We start from the raw sequence: 14,230 nt of genomic DNA, 5'->3' as shown, positions 1-14,230 counted from the left end.
AAGGCCTGCATCTGTTCTGCAATTAACCAGGTGTATGCCCTTGGGCAGGTCACTCAACAACCCTGGGCCCCTGAGGAGGAACACCACCTTGCTACTTCCAAGAATGTAGGAGCCCCTGTGGGCTGCCCTGTTTTATGGAGAACCCCTGACCTAGGATCAGGTTATATTCTAAGCAGGAGAGGAATTGTATATAAGCTTGGAGGTGATATCTGTGAAGGCAGTTAGAATAAGTACCTTAGAACCTTGAAAGGAAGTGTTGAAGGGCAGTAAGCCAGAACTGAAATCAAGGGCCTCCCAGGTTCCTGCCTCAGGTAAACCCCTCCCAGGTATTGGTTGAGCTGCTGTCTCACTTTCTTAATTCTGTCAGGCAGAAGAGATCATAGAGGGTGGGGCTATGGCCAATGGATCATGTTCTCAATGTTCTGGAAAAAGGCCAGGGATAGCAGAAGGGCCAGAAGAGGAGTTCCCACTGCAAATTGACCACAGCTGACGGTCCCATTCTCTTTCCAGACTGGAAGGGACACCGGAGTCTGGGAGCTCTGGCATCCCTGGCTTCATACGTACCTTCATCAACTCAGCAGCACAGCCACCAACTTGGGCAAGGAAATCAAGATCTCAGACCAAAAAGGGTAAGTCCAGGAGATAACAAATGAGATGGGCTTTTGGAGATTTCTATGGGATCCATAACTATTTATATCTTGGGAGAGGAGGCATTCCTTTTTTTTTTTTACTGGGATACAATATATGTAACATAAATTTTACCATTGTAACCGTTTTTAAGTGTACAATTAAGTGGAAAAGCCTTTTTTGATGACTTCTGTTCTCTCCCTATGCCTACGTAGCTTGTACTCCCTGCTAGCAAAATTCCTGACTATTCTGCAGGGTCAGATTGCAGGGTCCCCATCTGTTAAGTTGGTTTGACTCCTTCAATAGGGGAACATTCCAGAATACCAGAAACAGTACAGAAAATATTCAGTGATCAGTACTCCTTTATGCAAGTGAGGTCCCATTTGCTGCTGTGTCCCTTTAATTTTATCTCTACCTTGGCTTGATTAACTTGTCCAGAGCTGTGGCTTGCCCTTGGGCCTGCTTTGTTATGCTGTATTTTTGTTCTCTGTTGACTCCTGGCTCATTCTAACTATGAAAACTTATTTACCTTGGCATCTAACTTGTCTGCCCCTTCAGTGGTCCCGCATAGTTTATTTGTCAGATATGATTGACAGCTACTGCTCTCTACCTGAGTTCCAATCCCAAATCTCTGCCTGCCTACTGGTCACTTCCTCTGGCATGTTTCAGTTAACACCCTGCCAAGCAGATGGCAACCTGTCCAAAAACAACCACTACAAACCAGCTGCTCTTATAACCTGTCAGTCCCTGTCAAAAGTTCATAGAATTGTTTAGACAAGAAGCAAAGTCCTCTTTGATTTCATCTCCTTTCATTGCCCTTAGCCATTCAGTCCCTACGATCAACCAGATTTTCCTTCAAATACTGATCATTGTTTCTGTCCTTCCTTCACTCCCCTCATGCCCATTTCTAGGTCCTTACCACCTTTAATATCATCTTTCCTGGATTCAATTTCCTGTGCCAGGCCAATGCCAGACCTAGAATGGTCTTTGTTAATCAATGAAGTCTGCTCAACCCTGAAGTTCTTTCCGACCCCTATCATATGGCTTCTTGCCCTTATCAGGCAGTTAAGTTTCCCCTAACTTGCTCCCATTCTAGACAATCCTTCTCCAAGGCAGCTATATTACAATGGAAAATTTTTTGGGCTTGGAATTAGTAGAACTGCTTCTGTACTCAGCAGAACTACTTTGGGAAGTTCACTGACTCCTGGAACCTTGGATCCCCATCTGCAAAATGGGGATAATAATGCCTATGTCACAGGGGATTTTACCAGGATTTAATGAGATAATATGTGTGTGGGCAGGTTAGGTTTGTGCTTAGAATCCACACTGGAGCTGACTCCCTGGGTTCAAATCCAGGCTCTTTCACTCAGTAACTATGTGGCCCCAGAGCAAGGAGTCCTTAACCTCTCCGGGCTTCATCTTTTTCATCTTTGACATGGAGGTGCAGTGCGTATTTCACAGGTCAGTGGTGATGATTAAATTGCATAATATATGTAAAAGTGCTTGACACGGTGGCTGGCACATTGTAAGCTCTAATAGGTGCAAATTATTATTATGTGCAAGAGACCTTTACAGTGCTTGACACCTAGTCTGCACTTAATAAATGTTTGCTACGTTTGTTAATGAATTCATCTTACCCACATGATCTCACTGCACACTCATTGTTGCTATGTACATTTTGGTGCCACCCTTCCTCCCAACAGACTGGCTGCCTTGGCTTTCCATGAATACATCTTCCATTTTTCTTGCCTTTGGTTATGGTGGTTCTCTTTTCTAGAATGTAATATTTTCTCAAATCGGCCTATCAAATTCTTTGCTTTCTTTAAAGTTTAGCTTAAACCCTGCCTCCAGGAAACTTTTCCCCTCCTTACTTCTGTCCTCTCCGGTTGCTCACTTTTGTGAGCCAGTTAACCTGGATTTAGCATCCGATGCACTTAAATACTATTTCCTGTGTACTTGTTCTGTGTCTTCAACTCATTTGGAAAATATTCCTCAGTCTAGCATCGTTTCAGAATTCATAGTAAGAGAGTGAATATTTAATCTACTAGGCTGCCTTACCAACTCAGACTATCTCTTGGGATCATTTTAGGAATCATTTAGATTATACTTAGGGTGGAACTTGGAGGAAGGAACACATCCTTAGTTGTCTGATGGTGAGGAAGGATCCAGAATTCTGAAACAATTTTTCAGACCTACAGTCTCTTGTCAATAGTGGCACATGAGGGTGGGCAGCTGAGGGGTTATAAGGATAATGTCCTTGCTACAGGGACAAGGTCCTATGGCCTCTGGGCCAACGTACTGGAGAAGCGCTGAAGCGTGGGGGTCTCCGCAGGCCAGGGACTGGAGGCAGACCATAGCTGACACAGACAGGAAGGTGTCCCCGTTCAAATCTGGTTCTTGCTGAGACTTTCTGTTCTTTGCCTTTAACTAGTTTCTCAAGCATCTTACACCTTTACACAACATCTGCTCTATTGAGAAACTGGTTTTGTGTGAAACTTCCCATGGCTTGAAGCAAATATCCATGACGGTGTTTGCATACCTCTCGGGTTTTGTCCCTCCCCTATGTGCCAATAAAGATGAAGTGGCATTCAGATGACGTGATATGAAGGACACCAGTGCAGCCTCCAAAGCTGAGAATGTTGGAACTATGTGAAAGGTTCACACCAGGATTTTGCAATTACTGAGAGGGCCAAGAAAGACTAGTCCCGAATGCAGGGTAAAGAATGTTGTCTTTGTCCTGTTCTCACAGAGCCTTCTCTGCATACTGCAGCCTGTGTTATCTTCCATCTCTGGACTCCTGCAGTCCGTGCCGTCGAGGCTTCACAGTTCAGTTCAGTCCTGCATTACACACTGTCTTCTAAAATTTGCTTTATGGGTTGTGTTCCCCCAGCTAGTTGTAATTCTTGAGAATACAGACCATCTCATACTTTTTTGCTGTCCCCTGTAGAGCCTCTCAATAAAATTTACTCAGCTTTGGGCACAATAAGATTCTCAACAATGAATGTTGATGAAACGTTTGACTTTGGAAACGTAAATTCATATAAGTGGCTCCACAAAGGAGAATTAGCAGACTTGCTTCTTTTTTAAAGAGGTGGACATTGGCAGTCCCATTATCATTTGTGGGGTGAGCAGCGACAGCCTCCTTTCATGGGACAGGGTGTGGAGACAGTATAGGGAGGTCACACGGTCCCAGAGCTTTTCCACTTAGGAGAGGAGGGGGTTCTGCCCAGTGCCTGAGACCCCTTCTTGTTTCCCCTTTCCCCTCCCAACCATGAAGGCCACGCAGTGAGAGCTGTGAGGGGCATCAGAGATTGTCCGACTCAACACCCTTATTTTGTAGATGAGGAGCTGGAGCTCAGGGAAGAGCTGCTGAGGGTGGACAGAGGATGTGTAAGGGCTTTGGAGGCAGATAAGGTGGACCTGAAGCCCAGTGTTGCCATTTCTAGCCGTCTGATTGTGCGAGTGTCTCTCCACATCTTGGAGCCTCAATGTCCCCCATCTTTAAATGGGTCTAACAGTGTCCACCTACTGTGACTGTTGTGAGAATTACATGAGATAATGCATGCAAACAAAGCACTTGGCATTAGGAGATGCTTAGTATTTGTTGGCTCTCCTTTCCTTCTCTTGTGTCCTGCCCCAAATCATAAGACAATTTAATGCTAGCTTTTCTCATTTTTCCTAAGCTAAATATTCTTGCAATCACTTATTAAAGCTGGCCTCCTACCCACTAGAAAATTAGGACCAACCATGTAAGACTTTTTAAATTACTTTCACTGGGAATTTGGACCAATTTATTTTGAGTGTATTTATATGCCTCAGAGATAAAAGAATTTGAAAGACAGGAATACTGAATTTCAGAGTGAAATTCAGAGGCACTTAGGTCTTACCATTTCCAACTACAGTCTTTGAACTCCTGGTACTCCTAAAATAGTACTGATGGCCTTTTACCCCTTAAAAAAGTTCCAGTCTCTGTTATATTTACATGCTTTGCCTTGCAACCTGATATTTTTCACCTGTCTTTCTTAAGACATATTCTGCTGTCCATCAGTCATTAGTTGGGGCTAAAATGAAAACACTGCCATTGAGGTTCTGTTAAAAGAAAGAAGTAATGAATTGGTAATGATCATGGGGGATTTGGTTGGGGGGGAATTCAGTCTCAGAAATAAAATGGACATTCAGATCACTTAAAAGAATTGGTGCTCCATGATAAACCTTTCTTTCCATGCTGGAGAAGATTTACAAGATTCATTACTTCCTTGAAAATTTTTAGTTAATATTCATTGCGTTTGGGTGCAAAGAAATCTTAAAGCAGGGAGCAGAATCAGGATTAGACCAGAAGAAAAATCTTAGCATGACATACCTCCTAACTGTGATTATTCCAATTATCAAGTTGTGATTGGTGGTTCATCGCTTGGTGACTGGGATGTTAGGTCCTGGGACAAAGGCAGACAGAAAACACAGGGGCAAACCTCCCTGAAGTTTTCTTTGTGGAAGGTGTGAACATTAGGCTACATGGCAAAGGGGTGTCAAAGTTGCAAGAGGAATCAAAGTTGTTAATGAGCAGACCTTAACAAAGAAGGATTACCCTGGATTATCCAGGTGTGCCTGATGTAATCATAAGGGTCCTTTAAAGTGGAAGAAAGCCGCAGAGGAGAACCAGAGAGAGGGTTGGTGAGGTGAGGACTCGACCCACTGTCATTGGCTTTGAAGGTGGGAGAAGGGGCTGTGGCACCCCTTTGCCACGTAGATATACCTTGGTGACCTCTCATGTTTTCCAAGTTTTGTAGCACAATTCTGAATCCCAGAACTATAATAAATTTATGTTGTTTTCAGCCACTGAGTTTCTGGCAATTTGTTTACAGCAGCAAAAGAAAACCAATCCAGAAGGTCTGTTAAACAAAGACTGACAGACCATCTTGCCCCAGAGATGCTGCCTGGCCTGATGAGATTTCACACAATGAAATCCCCAAAGGGACTGAGACATAGGGAGAGGCTGAAGGTCAATGTCAAGGGAGCAAGTGATTAGCAGTTGGTAGAGTGCTTCTCATGTTTGGCATCGTAAGGGACAGAGAAGAAATATAAATGTAACTCATAACCTCCAGGAGAGACAGTATTAGTAGCCACACTTGGTATATATATATCACATCTTACATTTATAAAGGGCTTTATTTAAATAGTCTCATTTAATCCTCCCATCAACCCTATGAGGTGGACATTTTTATTATTCCATTTTGTAAGCAAGAAAACAGAAGCTTAGAGAGTTAATTTTCCACAAATCAGACAATAGTTAAGTGGGAGAATGGAGAATCAAACAGATCTGGTTCCATAGCCTAGGTTGTCACTGCTTTGACATTTGTCCTGCCTGGAAGGTCATTCACCTTGGAAGTCAACACTTGTAGAGATTGTTCCTTAGGGTAATTTCTACTAAGAAGTGGAAGTTTTAGGGAGAGGTGCAGGTAATACTTTGCAGTGGGTATCTACTCTCTATGTATCTGTTTCTCATGAATATGGAATCTTCCTAGAACATCCTTATTGTCAAAAATGTCACTGGCTAGTGGTGGCTTCTTGATGAACATTTTAAGTTTACTATTCACCCAAAGCCTAAATCTGACATGTCTAAAATGTAGCTCAACCTCTACTTCCCCCACCTCATCAGACCTCCACCTTAACTACTGCTTTTAAGAATTTCCTTATTAATCCAGTCATCTAGATTCAACAGCTATAAAAATAATAACAGCTAACACTTACTGAAAATACATTCCAGTTATCATGCTAAGCGTTGTAGACATCATCCACTTTAATCCACCCAAGAGCACTTTGAGACAGATACAATTATTAGCCCAGTGTATAGATGAGGAAATTGAAGCCTACGTAAATTGCCAATGGTGACACCTTAGCATCATCTTTCATTACTCATCTCCCTTACCCTCCACGGCTCATGAATCACCAAGTCCTCTCAATTCTCCCATTGTACTGTTTGCTGCACTGGTTGCTTTCTTGCCACATCCACTGCCACTGGACCAGTTGTGGCCCTTTTTGACTTACGCATGAATTGTTGCCAGTGCCCATTGTGGTCTCTCTTGTTCTATGATCTCCTTCCTTAAATCTTCCTTTGGTCAGACTAAGCCACCTCAAATCCCATTTTTTTCCCAACCATTTGCAAGTTCATCCCTTTAAGCTGGAGAAAATATACCCAATGTCCCTTGTGGATATCCTTAGTGTGAAAACAGCAATATTTTTTTGAGAAATTAAATAGCTTCATTATATTAAAATTAAAAGGAAAAGAGTTATCACTAAAGGTTGAAATTATAGGACAAGATACATAATAAAGTTAAGCAAACATTGTATCCTATAAATGGAGCTTCAACTTCATTTATTCCAGAGTGGGAGCTCTCTCACTGATCTTCTGGCTATCCCAAACATGAAATTTCATGTTTTAGAGGCCAACTTTTACATTAAAAAAATTATATTAATGTGCTTGTTGTTTTCTGTGTATTCATAAACTCCATTATTCATATTAAAATAACAAATGTACATGGTAAAAGAAAAAGTGAATCAAAATACCACCAAAGGACATAATATTAAAATTTTTTTATCTCCTTCCCAAGGTAAGATGATTTGCATTTTCTTCTTTTCAGTTTACACTCTTCTGTAATTTACAGACTTTTAGCATTGCATAGGCACTACTTTATAATAGAAAATAAGGGCAGTAAAGCATTTAAAAAGGGAACCAAATTTTCCATCATTCCCTGCTACTTACACTGTAAAAGCTAAATTCTTTGGCTGAGGCCCTATGTAATCTGGCCCCAAACTGCTTTCCAGGCTTATTATATACTATTCAATACAAATGTTCTGCTTCAGTTAAACCATTTTAAATACCTTTTCCCTGCTGTGTCTCCAACTGTGTGTTTTCTCTTCCTGGAATGGGCTTCCCCATTCTCTTTTAATATTCCAATTTAATCTATTGTTCAAGATCTAAGTCAGTTCTACATACAGCCTTTCCTAAAAAGGAGGGAATCATCTGTGGTGAGTGTTTACCATGTGGGCTCTGTACTATATTTGGGGCTTCCTTTGGTATTCATTGGACCCTCATAGCAGCCCTGGATGGTTGGTATTGCCTATCTTATTTACAGATAAGGAGACTAAGTTTCCCTCAAGTCACACAGCCAGTATGTGGCAGAGCTGGAATTTGTAGCTGACTGACGCTGTTCCCCAGCTTGGTGACTTATCATGTTTTCCAAGTTTTGTAGCACATATCTAAGTGTGACTAATCACAGAAGTGCATTCTTAGATAGTGGCATTGCTTATAATATTAAACTACTTATTTTTTATATTATTGTTCATTTTCTTAATAGAACACTCTCAAACTTGGGTTTGATTTCTCGCTTGCAATTTCCTAGCTATTTATCTTTGCACTAATTTCTTAACCTTTCTGAGCCTCAATTTCCTTCACTGAAAAATAGAAAAGATAGTTAAAATACCTAACTTTTAGGGTTGTTATGAGTTAAAAACCCAGTACATGCCTTGTACAAAAGAGCTGATTGTTACATTATTTAATATGGTAATATTAGTTTATTTTCAAACTCCATTTAATTTCTAGTTTCTTTATGGTAGTGATTTGAGCTATTCCTAAAAGAGGACTAGACGTTTTTCTCAATACATTAAAAAGCTGGATTTACACAAAGTTATAAAGCACTTTTTAATCAAAAACTGTATTTTGCTACTTGATCAGAAAAGCTTACTTGCTGCTTAACCAGCATTGAGTAAGAGGTTCAGTTACTGGCTAAAGACATTCCTAAAGATAAATATTTACATTTAAAAACGTGGATGTTGTTATCGAATGTTGTTATTGTTAGTCTAGAAAGTCACTGCAAATTTTAGAACTGAACACACGGAGAGCCATATTTTCTTGGAAAATAAAAAAAGCATCTTAAAAAAATCACTGGCCTTCAACAACACTCCCCCCCAATCCATATTCTTTACATCAGAGAGAAAAGGATATTCATTCCAGCTATTTTCCTTTAGGGTAAAATGAAAAAAAGCAAAATTCACAAATATTTTTGAGTCCTTTATATTTATGACTTGCCCCCTCCTACCACCATCATTTTTTTCCTGGTTATAAAATAATTTTTCAGACTTTTGAAAGATAAATATATCTGGTATTAGAAATGATAATACTTTTATTCATAATATTTTATGCCACACTTGTATTCAAACACTTGTCAAAATAATCTTGACAAAAACCCCAAATGTATGTTTACATAATACTGAAAATAAAGTTTGGGCTGTAGAGAGCAAGTCTATCTGCAACTTTCCTGATTGCAACTGAGAAAATTTCATTTCTCAGGTACTTCTATAATACCTGTTTGTTATGAATTATTTGATCAAGCAAAACACACAGTCTGGTTATTAGGTCATTAAGATCTTTGTCTGAAGCTAGGTATTACCCCCCTTTTTTTTCTCCTCTTAACAGTCAAGCTTCTGGAAAGAGTAGTTTCTGTTCCACTGTTTCCATTTTCTTTCATCTCATTCCCTTTTTAACCCACCGTAATCTTGCCTCTCCAAGTTGTCTTCTGTGAAACCACCCTCTCCATGGCCACTGTATTGCTAAATCAAAGACTTTTCAGTCCTTACCTTATGTAGCTTCTCAGAGCATTAAGCCCCTGGAAACACTCTCTGCCTGGTTGAAACTCTCTTCTAGGCTTTCTGTAATAACTATGTCCAGTGCTTTTTGATTTTTCTGTCAGCCTTCCTATAAGCTTCTTTTGGACAGCCTCTTCCTTAAATATCTGTATTCCCTTGAATACCTTTTTCCTCTTACTCTCCCTGTGTGATCATATCCACTGGCCATAACTGCAACAAAACATGGCCACGAATCCCAAATCTTTATCTCCTGCCCAGACACAGCCTCTGAGCTTCAGACCCATACATGCAACAGTTAGTTTCTCTTGAAGTTCTGTAGGCACCCTGAACTCAACATGCTTAAAACTCAACTTCTTACCTTTCCCCTCATAGTTTAAGAAGCAGCACCACCACCCACCTATCTGCCTACGTAAGCAGTCCAGGACTCATCCTGGATACCGCCTTCCCCCTTAAACAGCTCAGATCTCCCTGGTCAGTTTGATTCCATCCTTAAATATCTCTTGAATCTCTCTTTTCTCCACTGACATTTAATTCTCTAACTTGTACAAGTGTCTCCTATCTTGCTTTATGTCTTCCCTACCAAACCATTCTATACATAGCAAAATGCAAATCTAAAACTGTCACTTCTCCTGCTTAAAGGCTCTACGGGGTTCCCCCATTGCCCACCTTGAATAAAGTCTGAGCCCTTTGGCATAGCATAGGAGGCCCCTGTGATCTTGATTCTGTTTAGTGGATAGGGCATGTTATCCAGATCCCAGCTCTTCCATTTACTGAATGATCTTGAGCAAGTTACCTGTAAAATGGAAGCAATAATAGTTGCAAGGATTAAATGAAGTAATTTTCAATAAATATTAGCTGTTACTTTAAATTATGATTAACGTCCTTATTTGTATGTCTTTGGAAAAAGTACTACCATTTCCTTAAGACAAATTCTTAAAGTGGAATTGCTGGGTATGCATTTTTAAAGACTTTCGAAAACATTGCTAAAGTACCTGCAGAATCGTCACACCAGTTTATGCTTGCACCAGTGGTAAGGAGAGGGCCTGTTTCTCCACACTCCTGACCTAATCCTCGAATTACCCATTTTAAAAACTTGGCCAAACTGATAAGTGAAAAATCTCTAGTTTTTATAATTTGTTGATATATATATCTGCTAGAGAAAGGCCAGATATACACTGATAGTACAGAGCATTATTGCTATTTATTATTTCTTGGTTGTATATCTTTACCTGACAGTGAGTTTTTTTCATCTTTCAGAGCTGGGATTTTATACATTTTTGAACCCCTTTATCTCTCTTTTTCCTTCCATTTCCTTAGGAATGATCATGAATTAATTTAATGAAAGTGAACACAATTCCTAACAGACTTTTGGGCACTATATTTGGTCGTTTCTTTGTAAACTGTTAGGTGAGGTGTACAGAGTGCTGTACTGAGAGTCGGCAGAACTGTTTCTTGTACTAGTTTAGTCTTTAGTCCTGAACTAGCTGTGCATCCTTGAGTAAGTCACTTAACCTCTCTAGACCTTCACTTTTTAAAATGAAAGTATCATTGATATACAGTCTTATGATGGTTTCACATAAACAACAATGTGGTTTCAACATTTACCCATACTGTCAAGTCCTCACCCCCTCTAATGTGGTCACTGTCTATCAGTGTAATAGGATGTTATAGAGTCATTAATTTAGACCTTCACTTTCTTATATGACTATGTAAGCAGCCTAGGACTCATCCCGGATACTGCCTTCCCCTTAAACATCCTTCCATCCTTAAGGTGAGTGGGATGGTTCCACACAATATCTTAGGTATCTTCTAGCCACATTACACAGGCAAGATTTTTCTTCCATGAACTTCTTCAGAATCAAACTCTTGGCACATTCCCTATTACTTTGCTGTAAATGCTGCTCTCATCCAACACAGTGTCACCTCTTTCAGGCAGAATTCATGTCTTTTCCAGAGCTGTGATTCATTTCTGTGGCACCATGAGCCCTAGGACTATAGCAGTAACTACTGTCCAAAAAAAAGCATAGCCAAGACTTAAATGTAAAGTAGGTCTTACTCAGTTTGTGCATGTGTAATAAAATCCTTTGAAAATCTATTAAAAGCTAGGGACTCATTCATAGAAAAATATACATAAGCTTATCGCACAAATTAAGCCCATCCATTTACTCAATAGGAATCCAGGAATCCTAGGCTGAGAACACTTGATTTGGGGACATTAAAGGGATCCCTGGAGCTTAACTAAATTATCAAGAGTGCTTTTCTTCCTATTGGAAAAGGGGGGTGCTAAAATAGATATTTATAGATTATTAAAATTTTTTCCAAAACTAAACTATTATGCTTACTTATACCTAAATCAGATCATGTACTGATCTGCTTAAATCTTTTAGGATACAATGCAAACTTCTTACCATGCATTAAACAGCCCTACATAGCCTGGCTCCTGTCAGCTCTCATTTTATATTTTTGAGCCCCACTGGCTTCCCTTTTGCTCTGGCAACAGGTCAGCTCTCTACAATTCACTCTGTTTTTGCTGAAGAGTTTCAGAGTGATGTTTACTCTGCCCAGACCACTTCCTGGGGTGCCATCCTGCAGGCCTCAGTTCAAATGTCCCCTCCTAATGAATGCCTTCCCTAACTACCTTATCCCCTACCCTCAATCATTTGCCATCACATCACCTTGTTTTTTTCGTTTGGTTGATCCTGTCACAATCCTGGCCATTGTTTTTTTTGTTTGCTTACCTTCTTCTCTCCCTTCTAGAATGGTTCGTTCTAAGAGGAACAGGGCCGTGCCTCTTATTTGTGAGTGTATTCCCAGAGCCAAACACAGTGCCTGGCACGTACTGGTAGTAGGCACTCAATTACCAATAGCTGAATGAATGATTAAACTTCAGCCAGGGATGGATTAAAACCTTAAGAGGGTCTAAGCACTAAAGATTTGGTGCTCCACCCCCATATTTAACTCTAAGTAAAAACAATACAAACTGTGTACCTACATGTACTGAAATGAAAACAGATTTTCTAGGTTATTGAAAGTAGATTTTCTAGGTTATCTGATCATAATACCTTGGTGCCCTGGCTTTGCTGGTGCCCTAAGTATATGAGATCTCTGTCTGCTTTTGGGGAATCAATCACTCACTCATCCCCCCTTTAAACATGCTGGAAGCAGTTTTAGGTTAAGCTTACAAAACACCTTGCTGGGATTTTGATAGGAACTGTGTTAATTCTATTCAGTTTGGGAAAAATTGATGTGTTTACTATATTGGTTCTTCCAATCTGTGAATATAGTAGGCCACTCCAGTTATTTAGGTCTCCTTTAATTTCTTTCATCAGCACTTCATAAATTTTAGCACACAGATCCTGTACATGGTTTTAGACTTATACCTAAATACTTCATACTCTTTGGAGCAACTGTAAATGGTATTGTGTTTTTGTTCCCACATGTTTACTGTTAGCATATATAGATGCTCTTTTAGTAAATAAGGAGCAATGTACTCTTTAGTGAAGTGAACTTGTTCAATGTTAACCTGCTGGAATAATAACAAGCTTTTTATCCTAACATTCAAGTACCTCCATAATGCACTTATGGATCTCTTAAATTCAGTCTAATTCTTAATTGCTACATTCCAATCTCTACTACTATTAGAAGGGCCTACTTGTCCCTCACCTGAACACACCATATTCATTCTACCTTCAGGTCTTTGCTCAAGCCATTTCCCCTCTGGCATAGTCCCTCCACTGAGCCCAAATTAAATCTTAATTATCCTTTAAGGGTGAGGTCAAAGCTCTTCAGAAGATGCCTTCCCTGGCAACCCCAGCCTACATGGCTCCTTTCCTCTGCTGGACTCTTTTAACCAATAGTGTGTGCCACTCAATCATTACATAAGTTTTTAATTAGTTGTAATCTATGTCCTATTTCACCAATTAGATGATATACACTGGGGAGGCTCCCATAATAGCTATCATGGCACCACATACATGGAAGTCACTCCAATGTAATTGTATAAGTGAAGAAAGGGGAGAGTTAAAGTAAGGCTACTGGAGCTGCAGAATGTAAAGGGTATTCATATTCTCATGCAGTCTTTCATCCAGGCAAGATCCCTGCTATCCATCTCTAGGACAAGGGTTCTCTCTTTTCCTTTCTTCTCCCAAATACCAACTCCTGCAACTAAGCAGTTTTGAGTTGCATATCCTTTCCAACTACCCCTTGGAAACTGTTCCCAAAAAAGCAGATCTCCTGTGAAAAGATTTTGAGACGTTTACTTGAAGAGTACAGGTATTGCCATTTAAGCTGCAGTAACATCTCCTGGCCACCAGAGGACAGGGAGCCGCGGGAGAGATTACTTCCCATCAGCAGAAGTGTTAAAGAGGTCAGAGGCAGAATGTGGGTTCTGCATCAGTGGCCTTCAAGCTTCATTGACTACCTGAAGAGCGGGCGCTCTCCCATCTCCATCTGGGCTCCCTTACCTTCTCTAAAAGATGGACCAGAAGTTCCCAGAGGTTTACCCCAATGCCAACCTTAAATGATTATCAATAATAACGAATGGAATTTAGTTGCAGGATTTAAAGACAGAAAAGGTGTATGGAGATTACTTTATTTTACTAACCTGCCGCAAACTTTCTCAGGTCTTTTGCCAATTAAAAAAAAGTCCCTCCAGCAATGTCCAAAAGGACATTCCACGACAAAGATGCCTTTAGGGAAATGTCCCAAATCTAGTACATTGCAAATGGAATATTTGAGGAGCTGGGTTATTCCTCCACATAAATTCTGGCTTATGGGGCAGTCCACTTGCAGGGTGCTTTTCCGTCATTAATCACATCTTTGTTATGTGATATTCACGTGAGTACTTCTCAGTAGAAGCAGCTTCATGCTCAAATACTCAAAGAACGCTAGAATAAAGCTCCGATTGTCCTATTCAGGGATTCCAAGTCCTGGTTTGTCACCACTTCAGGTCTCTAGATTT

The 14,230-nt window shown here is 40.2% G+C and overlaps 1 protein-coding gene across 2 annotated transcripts in view; it reads left to right on the top strand.

Annotated features, from left to right (window-relative positions):
- Window positions 1–369: 369 nt before the first annotated feature.
- Window positions 370–14,230, top strand: part of DUSP16 (dual specificity phosphatase 16) — a 94,162-nt gene continuing 80,301 nt past the window's right edge. For both annotated transcript variants that reach the window (XM_057491671.1, XM_036909577.2), the window contains exon 1: window positions 370–629. The gene's annotated coding sequence lies outside the window, so the exon portion shown is untranslated. The remainder of the gene's footprint in view (window positions 630–14,230) is intronic.

The sequence above is a fragment of the Manis pentadactyla genome, chromosome 14 (assembly GCF_030020395.1).
Source record: "Manis pentadactyla isolate mManPen7 chromosome 14, mManPen7.hap1, whole genome shotgun sequence".
Lineage (NCBI taxonomy): Eukaryota > Metazoa > Chordata > Mammalia > Pholidota > Manidae > Manis > Manis pentadactyla.
The sequence above is the reverse complement of the archived record's forward strand: the minus strand, read 5'-3'. Positions and strand labels throughout refer to the sequence as shown.